At 40.3% G+C, this 10,431-nt stretch overlaps 1 pseudogene; it reads right to left on the reverse strand.

Annotated features, from left to right (window-relative positions):
• Positions 1–757: 757 nt before the first annotated feature.
• Positions 758–8,802, reverse strand: LOC114254157 (annotated as a pseudogene).
• Positions 8,803–10,431: the final 1,629 nt, after the last annotated feature.

A 10,431-nucleotide genomic window follows, 5' to 3' on the forward strand; every position in this document is an offset into this window, starting at 1 on the left:
CGTTACCACTTTGGTATTCGACGAATCGATTCCACGCTCGTTCGGTGTCTGTTACGCTGCCTGGACGTGAGCACTGCGGAAGCGATGCGCTGATGGCGCATCGTGAGAGGGTGCACATCGGTTTTCGGATACACTTGAGCGCACGTTGCGCTACGTCATCGCAGCGGATTGCACTTCTGGACTGGTAGCAATGGGTGGCGTGGGCAATTTTCTGGATATTCTTGGAGAGATCCAGTCAAGGGGCGGCTTGTAATTAACCATAATTAGCAGGGATTCAATCTGCTCGTATCTTCGTCCGGACCGTTTTATCGTCTCGACCGTATCGATGGAATTAAAGATGCCCCGTCGAGATTTATACTGGTTGCTCTTCTGTGACCCTGCCTTGCGCGCGGGCTTCCGTTCGTGTTACTTCGTTGAAATTGATGGGAAGCAACGCGTAACGCGCACGCATCTCCTTCTTCGCTCCGTAGAATCTCCATGCGGTAAATTAGAAATTACGTGGGTTGACTGATGATTGATGCGCAATTTGTAATTCACCCGCGCTTTTTAAGATTACGCCGGAGAGAAGCACAGATTTCAAAATATTAATACGCGACACAGAGAAAAAAAAAACTGTATTCTATATTATTGAAATTTATTTGTGAAAAATGTTATAATTTACAACAGAGCTTTTTTTACAATTTTTTGAACCCGTCTACAAGCTTTCAGGTATAAGTAGGAGTGGAAATATAATATATAGAGTATATTACGATTTTCGTTATAGACGATAGACGGGATGTGAAAAAGAGCCGCGTTTACCACGTGTTTGAGAGACGACAAGTGCTCTCGTGCCTCATATCCTGCTGGGATCAACCCTTGTCAATGATGAAGAGTAATTTGGGGTGCGGCACCCTCGATATTTCTGTGTCCCTCTAAATGCATATCGTCATAAATGATCATTGACAGCATCCCATAGAAATACAATGCTTATCTTTTTTTGATAAAAATTCTGCATATTTAGCGCAATATATACTTAAAATTGAAACAATATTATATTTGCATAATTAAATAAAATTTTTATAGATTTTTTTAATGAAGAAATTCATATGTAACAATATAATTGACACAAAATACCGTATTTTTATTGAATTACATTGATTTTAAATTTTAAAATAAAATTTCAATAATTTGCCAAAGAGAGATAAGTTAAACGCATATCTTATTGATGCGCAACATTATCTTGAGCTACGCTACGTGTACGAAATTCAATCTGACTATCTGGATGCTGACATGTACGGGGCGTTTAAGAGATCAGTTTGCTGGCGACAAGGTTTCCCAAGCAAATATGCATTGCGCGGTGCGTGCACCTTACTTAAGTGCCTGTAGAACTAACAATCGATAACCTCTACTCGGTTTCGTCTTACATGGGTGCCGCGAGAACGTGAAGTTAACTGTCTAGACACAAATCTAATCAAATCGATAAATAAATTAAATATTCTGATTATTTTTTCAGATATTGTAGAATAATATTGACGAGACTGTTTGCCTTAATTTTGCACATTTGATAAAAAATTGACCGTTTAGTAAAATATATACGCGAATCGTGTAACGTTATCTCATTCGGTGGAAATCTGGTCGCTGACATGGTGAGCTCGAGAGATCGGGCTACAAGACAGGAACGTGAGACAGGTAAATACTTTGCATGGTGCGCGTTAAGCATGCTTAAGCGTGCGTTCGAACGATCAGTCGGCGGATTCATAGTCTTCGGATTTCGTTTTACGTTTAGCGCCGGAAGAATCGTATACGCGAAAAGGTACAAGGCGAAATGGCAGAAATGGAAATAGATTCCACACGCACGAGAGAAAAGATACGAACGAGAAAGAGGAAACTGTGCCTGATAAGTTGGCATAAATTGTCTTCTCGGATTACATGGTTTTCTAAGCAGTCGCATGTACGAAGGTTAGACAAAGAACACACGTGCGGGATCGCAATGCATGAACGAGCAACCCCCAAAATTCGTGAAAGGGTGATTTGCAAAGCGAGCCGTATCATAGGCGTCGAATCGATAGTTTTATATTATTATTCTACATATTATTATTAAAATAACTTTTCCATAATAAAATATGATTGAAATAATTGAGTTTGTAAAGTCGACTTATATTTTCAAAATCAAAATTTTTATTACCGTAATTGGATCTCTTTTTATAAATTTGTTTCTTTTGTTTCAAATAATACAGAAGAACTCGAGACAGAACCATGATTCGTTAACTTAGGGAGCAGGGGGTAACTTTACACACTTAAATAATTAGAATAAATAAATTTATATATATTTATACATATTTATATAAATTTATATATGTTTCAGAATGCGCGCGCGCGCGCGCGCGCGCGCGCGCGTGTGTGTGTGTGTGTGTGTGTGTGTGTGTGTGTGTGTGTGTGTGTGTGAGTGAGTGAAGAGTTCGACAATAATTTGAAACAAAGAACCATTTTGAGTTTTTATTAACGTGTCGCTAGATATATTTACTGACTAAAAGAAACAATTTATTAAATATAGAAGAAAAGAGTAAACAGCGCGAAATTTACAAAACATTAACGACGCCTATGTCAGCGATCTGGAAACATATCCAGAAAATAGACGTATAGAATAAGAGCTTAACCCTATTTAAATCAGCCCTCTGGCTTGCTGACAATACCGGGATGATTGCGACAGATGCGTGGACGCGCGTGTCTCTTTAAAAGGGCGTTTTTCGCACCCTTCGATGGCAACGCAAGCCACTCATTTCGAGCCTTTCCCCTCGGCAGGGGCTCTCCATTCATCGTTGAAAAGCGCACAGGTGTGTATACCATGGGGTCCCCATTGAGACACAGGCTTTCTTTCCCTTCCTTTTCGCTTCCTCCTTGTTTCTCCAATGCGTTACTACAACCAGATGCGTCAGCAATGCAACTCTCCCGCGGGCGCAAAATACGAAAGCACCCACTTGCTCACATTCACGGATGCATCTGACACTCCCATTGGGGGATCGGCAATAAAACGGAAGATAAATTCGTATCAGAGATGCTAGTGATTTAATGCAACGTTGCGAGTGAAATATTGCTAGGAATATTAGGAAATTAGGTCACGCGAAATAGATGTTGTATATTCGATAAATAGAAGAAGAAATTTGATTTGTTGTATTAATAAGGATCATATTTTTTCATACGAATTATGTATATCTTCTTTATTTGATAGATTTATATAATAAATAAATTAATCACACACACACACACACACACACACACACACATTATTGAAACAAATTAACTTTTATTGATTGTAAAAATGAACAGAATGAAAAAAATTATTCAAATAGCGTTCTTTCAAGTTTATTCTATTTTTTAACTATTTTTTACCTCTTTGCTTTTTCTTTGAAAATATCTTTACATTAGATAATTTATTTTTTCGTATATCGATATATTTTTTCTCTTGAAAAAGGCATGGAAATGCGTATTTGACACAATATATTTTTCAAATTTTATAGAGATCAAATTTGCAAATGCATCAAGATTACTATATCAAGAATGAACTCGAAAAGAAATAATTTCGATTAAGCCTGCAATCTTGACAGTTTCGCAAGTTTATTCTATCAATCATTAGGCGTTCTAGATTGCGGAATACGTGGTGCAAAAACGCACCTGGTGCGAACATATTGTTAGTCTTACGATATATGTTCGGTGCGTTATCCCACCGATTAAAAATAACCGTGCGAACTTGTTAAAGCGTATATACTTGATAGTAACATGATCGAAGGTAAGACTACTTCTCATGTAGTGGAGGTTTCTCCTTGTGGATGAGAGGAAGCATTGCCACTAGCCTCGTAATATCTGGTGACTTGGTCCGCCGATCGTATCGAGGCGCGAAACATTCCCCTCAGTAAACGGGAGCTATACGTTAGCTCGCTGCGCGAAAGTGCACCTTTAGATTCACGTGTCGCAACTATCATGTGTGCGTTCATACGTGCGGATGTCATTAACTGTTAAGATATACGCCGAAGTGATGAAGAATTAATTAACGAATTATGTTTTCCGTTGGTGGGGACCGGTAATTAAGTCAGTCAGATATCGAGCGACGCTCAATAAATTTTATCGGCGCGTTGCTCCATTTTCTTATTGAGTACCTCGAATAGCTAGATACCGATCCGACACGCATGCATATAATGCCAGCGAAACAGCAAGCTGTATTATTATTAATGTAAACGCGCAAAATTGGTATCGCGTGCGAGATTCCTTCGATACCCGTGACCGTTCTGAGCACGTGTTCCGATCTCGAAATCATGACAAAATGCCACGCGCCATGTGTCTCTTCGCAATCATCTCGTAAACGAAGACCTTCATTACGTTGTCCAGGTGATATCTGCCGGAACAATATGGACTGCGTTACATATCGAAACAAGTCGTCATAGATGTAGTATGATCATCGAGGAGAGATATACATGCTTCGTTGACCTCGGTCGCTTTTTTTTATCTGCAAAAGCTCAAAACTGCATTTAATACAGTTTTCTTTCTTTCTCTACGTATTTTTCCTCGAGCGAAATACGCTATGCTACTTGGCGCAGGGGCGGATGCCAATGCTATCTTGTAAGCCGATAATTTTTGGCAGTGGATTGACAGCGAAAGAGATATCGACACGCGAAGGTCTTTCCTCCGCTATACGGAAGAATGTGTATACATTACTCTTAAAACCTAGCAAATATTTGGGAGCGAAATTATTCCGCGTAGTCAGTGAGGAGCTTGAAACCTGATTCTTTCGGTCAACTCGAAACGCAAGACCACCATTATGTCAATAACAGTCGGTGGAATTTGATAAATATCTAGCTTCACTCCATTATACATTACGTAATACATACTGAATACGTAATACGTACTGAATAAATAGTGAAAGATAATATCTATGAAAAAGAGCAAATTTCTTTTTTTTTATAAATACAGTCTTTTTTTAATACAATATACTTTTAAATTCCCCCCCCCCCTTTTTTTTCTAAATAATATCTCAAATTGGAAATATACTAGACAACGTTTGTAGATGATCGTCTTTCGTATCGAAATAGTAAAGTTTCGTTATTCTCCGCGCATAAAGCCGTCGCCGTCCCTGTGTGTACGTCTGCATCGTCTGCATCGAAAGAACAGCGTGCTCGCGCCCATACAGTAGGCGCACGCATAACAACGTGTACTTATGGGCCTCGCAGGTATAGATTGGCATCGGGGTAACCCGATAATCGGCATATCCACCGAAGGGCCTGGTGCACCTATTAAGCTCCAATAACGAAACGTAATAGCTCGGGTGTTGCGACCACTACGATGTGGCGATCCGCGTGGTACAGAGGCGAATGTGTGAGAAGAGAGAGCTCGTTGCGTAGCGTGACTAAGCCCGCGAATGCAAGCTGATGATACCTTGGGAAAACGTGGGCCCCGAAGACCCTCGTCTCGTGCCCTCCGCGTGCCCGCGGATAGAGTCGCTTGGAATTCCACGGAATTCTGGCGTTGCAGTGGATCCTGGCGTAGCGCCATAAGCGTCCCTCTCTTCTTCCTTTCCCGTTGCAGGGCCGACGGACGGGGACCGGACCGACCGGGCCACCCTGAAATTATGTGGTGTCCGTCAATTAAAAAGAGTGACCGGCGGCCTCTTCGCCTCTCCTCCTCTCCTCTCCTCTCCTTGTCGTTGACCGTATCCTTCTTTTGTGCCCGCCTGCGATTCATATCGGATGCGGTACCCTGCTCTTACCGAAGAATGTTCGGGGTGAACGAGGGGGTGATTTTTATACAGTTTTTGTCAGTCTTTCCGTGAAATACGATGCTGAATACAAAGATAGAGGCGTGGAATCGACCATTTGATCGAAGCGCTGAGGCAATAACACGTTAAACTGCACGAAAGGTGATTGCTGTGCGACTCTTGTTAGTCTCTATATTTATACACAGATTCGATTATTTCGCTTCGCAGAGGAGATTTTAATATAACATATATTGTTTGGATTGTAAAAGTTGTCAGGAAAAATAAAATCTTATAATAACGATTTGAAAATTGAATACGTTGAAAGATGTATCAGAGCCGCAATCGCTAAAAATTAAATTTCTTAATTTTCTACGTAGTGACGACACCGACGTCTTTTTCATTTCTCGGTAAGGGAACGGAAAATTGAGACATCCGACGCCTACGTCCACGCGCGCGTGCTTCGTGTCCTCCGTGTCGTACGGAACTTTGTGTGTGTGTGTGTGTGTGTGTGTGTGTGTGTGTGTGTGTGTGTGTGTGTGTGTGTGTGTGTACACATACACACGACTACTCATGGTGGAAGACGCAGCACACGGCGACTGTAACGAGGTCCTTCTAACGCCTTGCTGTGGAATCTCTATATTCTTATCCACGGCAGAGAGCATCGTACCGTTATTATATTCTTCCTGTGTCACATAGGACATGTTGCTTCTTTCTAGCAGTGAGAATTACGAACGAGTTCGGGACGATCATTTGCGTGTATCTGACGACGATGCATGGACGAGCTCGCTTTTACGCGCGTTTAACAGCGCAGACGATCGCAGCACACTTATATATGAGTACGCATCCGACGGTGCTATAGAGGAGGAGCTGGTTCTCACGTGTTAATTATCGCACTACCGTTTATCGGGATCATAGGTGCGTTATCGTCCCCGCAATCGCGCGAGCCTGTACGCCCTGTACGGGTTTTCTCCGCGGTTTCTTGCTTTCCCCCTTCCCTTCTCTGCGCGAACGAGATTGCGCTATTAATGACCAACAGTTCCGCTTACCCATCGGCTACAATTTTCAGCCGGGAATTTTCAAATTAAAGTATCACCACACGCTGCGTTGCCGGTATACAATTGCAAATTTTAATTACTAGGTACTTTTATAGGACTACATTGTCAACAACAATTACGTAGGAAATAAAGACAGATAGTTGTAACGCGTTAATTATTATACTATATTTTTGTATATTTTCAAATATATCAAAATGACATCAGAGGCTGCGCGGTTTGTATGAGTTTACAGCTCGTGCTTGGTGCCGCGTTTGCGGCGAGCTGCAGAGCGGCAGATGTTAAAACTAATTTAATGCGCGTCCGAAGTCGATGCGATAATTAGATGGGCCAGCAGAATATTCGAACGTATTAGGAACTATGATTAACTCGGCATCCAAGCCATTAGTTTGTATTAAAAGCAAAGCAATTGCACGCGTGTACGTAACTGTGTAGTTAGTATCTCTCTCTCTCTCTCTCTCTCTGTATAGTAGCGGTTAAAATTTTTGTCTGTCATATTACTTCGGTATTATCGGATGAATTATTCACGGTCCTCGAATTTATCGATAATAGGTACCGCCTTATAGATGCTCGTCTGGATAGGATACCGTTACTTGACTTTTTATGCTCGATATAATCCGTCCTTTTAATAGTCCATTTAATCGTCGCCTTGTTATATCTCCCCTATTGCGTGCGTAAGTATTCTTATTTTCGTTTGTCCTTAGGCGATTAAATGAAAAACGTTTCGTTTTTAGATCACACGTGCAAGTCTTACTATTACAAAATAGAACGTATTATATATAGCCGTTATCCGTATGAGCGACAATCTTAAAAGTTATCGTTATAGGTTCAAGAACATGACTTGTGATGCAACTAGTCATAAGTATAACTACTGTCAATACAGTGTCTTGCATATATACATGAAAAAGGCATTTATATTGAAGATTATATTTATATTACTTAATTTCTGGTTTTCGCTAATGCTTTCTAATTTTCTACTAGACTTTTCCACTTTTAATCGACGATACCGAAAGGCGATCGCGCTGCTGGAAAGGTAGTAATCAGTTGGTTAGCAGCGATCTTTTCGCCGGTAAAATGTTGCTGCGCCCTATCGAGTTGTACGTAATTGTGCAATAAATTGTTACTTAATTGAGCGCCATGCCGTCACTGATTTACATCGTGCTTTCACTTCTTTCATAAATCGCTCGACGTATGTTAGTATCAGCCAGCCAATTGTAGGAAAGCGCCGGAACATTCGATTTTTTACAATGTCAAACAAAAACCCTAGAAAAACCGTAGAATCTGAAAAATGATTAAACCGGATCGCAACTGTCTTTCATTTGCTGAAGACATCCATTTCATTGTATAACATATAAAACTTACTACGCGAGCCCTTTAAATTGCGTGTTCGATATGGCGATAAATGATATTCTTGATTAATCTTACAATTCGGGTGAAAGATAGAACATTGTTTTGTAAATGGCCAATTGGTCGCACTCGATTGCTGCCGATAGCGGAGCCGATAGCGGCCATGAAGAATCGCTCGCCATCGTTATCCGCGTGATTGTAAAAACCGAGAAGCTTCCAATCGAGCGGAGTTACTTCGTCATGCGCCGTGCAACGCGTCTCGAACCACGACATTGCAAACAACAGGCATTTCGCGATCGTTCGCTCGTTGTGCTGCAATCTCGTCGTTCATAAACAATACACGAGAAGCGAATCTCCTTGAGATCGGCAATAAGTAATAGCCATGACGGGTGAGGCCGAGCCGGGAACCCAGTGAGCAACATTCTTAAAGGGGTCAGCGTCGTGTCACGGGAAGAAAGAGTTCGCGATTCCTCCGCAGGAAGTATATGTAAGAAGCTACGTATATATTCGCTCGATGAGTCTACTTTGCCATAGAAAATCGGAAAGTCCACGTTGCAGCTTTTAAATTTGAATTTATCTCCCCTCCCCCCTCTCTCTCTCTCTCTCTCTCTCTCTCTCTCCCCCTCTCCCTCTCCCTCTGTGTGTGTGTGTGTGTGTGTGTGTGTGTGTGTGTGTGTGTGTGTGTGTGTGTGTGTGTGTGTGTGTGTGTGTGTGTGTGTGTGTGTGTGTTGGCACAAAATAATTTACAGTTTTGCTATTTATTATATGATATGCTGAAAGAAACTGCGTGTAATTTGATGTGTATTTATTTAAAACTACTTTTTCTTTTTTTTAACAGAAATGTTGAGAAAATACAGAAAACATTGAAAGCTGCGTTCTGTCATGCGTTGACATATCATTAATATGTATAATATTAGCCTTATTCTCCGCTGATACTATTAGATACATATTTCCGTGATTAAATATACATATAGATTCTATCGATCTTTGGATCTTATGATTTATCCAATTATGATATTTTTATGATAAAGAGCTGTTGCAACAATTATTTAATTGATCATATTTTTCATAATATTACAAAAATAAGAAGTCAAGATCTTTTGCTTACATTCTTCAAATTTCAATTTTTATTTCTTTTTAGTATTTATGTTTATATCATAACCCCGTACTTTGCAAAGTACTGTGCGGATTCAAACACCTTGACTTCAAAATCACATGTTTTGCGACTCTCGCCCGAGGCGGCCGACGTTTCGTGAATGAAACAAGCACTTTTCGATGTTTAACGACCTCACTAGAAGTAAGGAAACGTCGATTCGGCTGAATATTATTTGGTTCCAACACGTGATTCGACACAAATTGCTATCTTACTCACATTTACGATCAAATTTTGACCATTTTTACGCTGTTTAGTAGATGATAAAGAAAAAAAATAAAGATATATATATATATATTACAAAGGGCGAATTGTTTTTACAAAATATGCAATAAATTTATTATTACAAAATATAATAACTGTGTCGGGAAATTTTAATAGATTAAACTAGAAGTTTTTAAAATTTATGGAAAATTCGAAAGAAGAAAAAACAAATGCATGAGAAGAAAGAACACACGTTACAGCATTTATAATAAGATAAAATTTAGATTTGCATGGCTACGATTTTTTATTCATTTAGTCTGTAATGATAAAGTCTGTAATGATTTGACGAACATCTGCGACATCTTTCGTGAACAAAGATTTAGTTATTTAGATTTATTTAACTCGTGTGCGTGTCATTACATTGTCAAATAAAAACAAATGTATGCATATAATGATATTACACTTCCTGGTTTAGATGATTTACGAGGAAAACCTGCCTGCTGAACTGAGGCATCAGATGTGTTCGGCAAGTAGTTTGAATTCATGAAGCGGGCATCCTTTTTTCTTAAAATATTTGGTTATGGTGACGAGCCATAAGTGAATGAGACACGTGGTAATATAGCAGGCGATAATACAGCAATTAGTACGCAGCGGGTACTGTTATTCAATGTTAATGCCAAGAGGCATCATTGATCTCTCCCGTCGGGAATGCGCTGTCCGGGAACGAGAGAACAGATTTCAGACACAGCCGGACCGAAAAAGCACGCTTACCCCTTTCCTCTTTCTTTTATCGGACAACGGGGTGGCGTTGCACGAAGAAGCCGACTCTGGAATGCCACGAGTCCCGATCCGAGCTGTACAGTCCAGATCGTTTCAACCTGTCTGGCGTGTACCAGAGGAATAAGTCGATGGGGAGCAAGAAAGAAAAGTGAGAGGCAGAGAGAGAGAGA

This window comes from Monomorium pharaonis, chromosome 7, assembly GCF_013373865.1.
Source record: "Monomorium pharaonis isolate MP-MQ-018 chromosome 7, ASM1337386v2, whole genome shotgun sequence".
Classification (NCBI taxonomy): domain Eukaryota; kingdom Metazoa; phylum Arthropoda; class Insecta; order Hymenoptera; family Formicidae; genus Monomorium; species Monomorium pharaonis.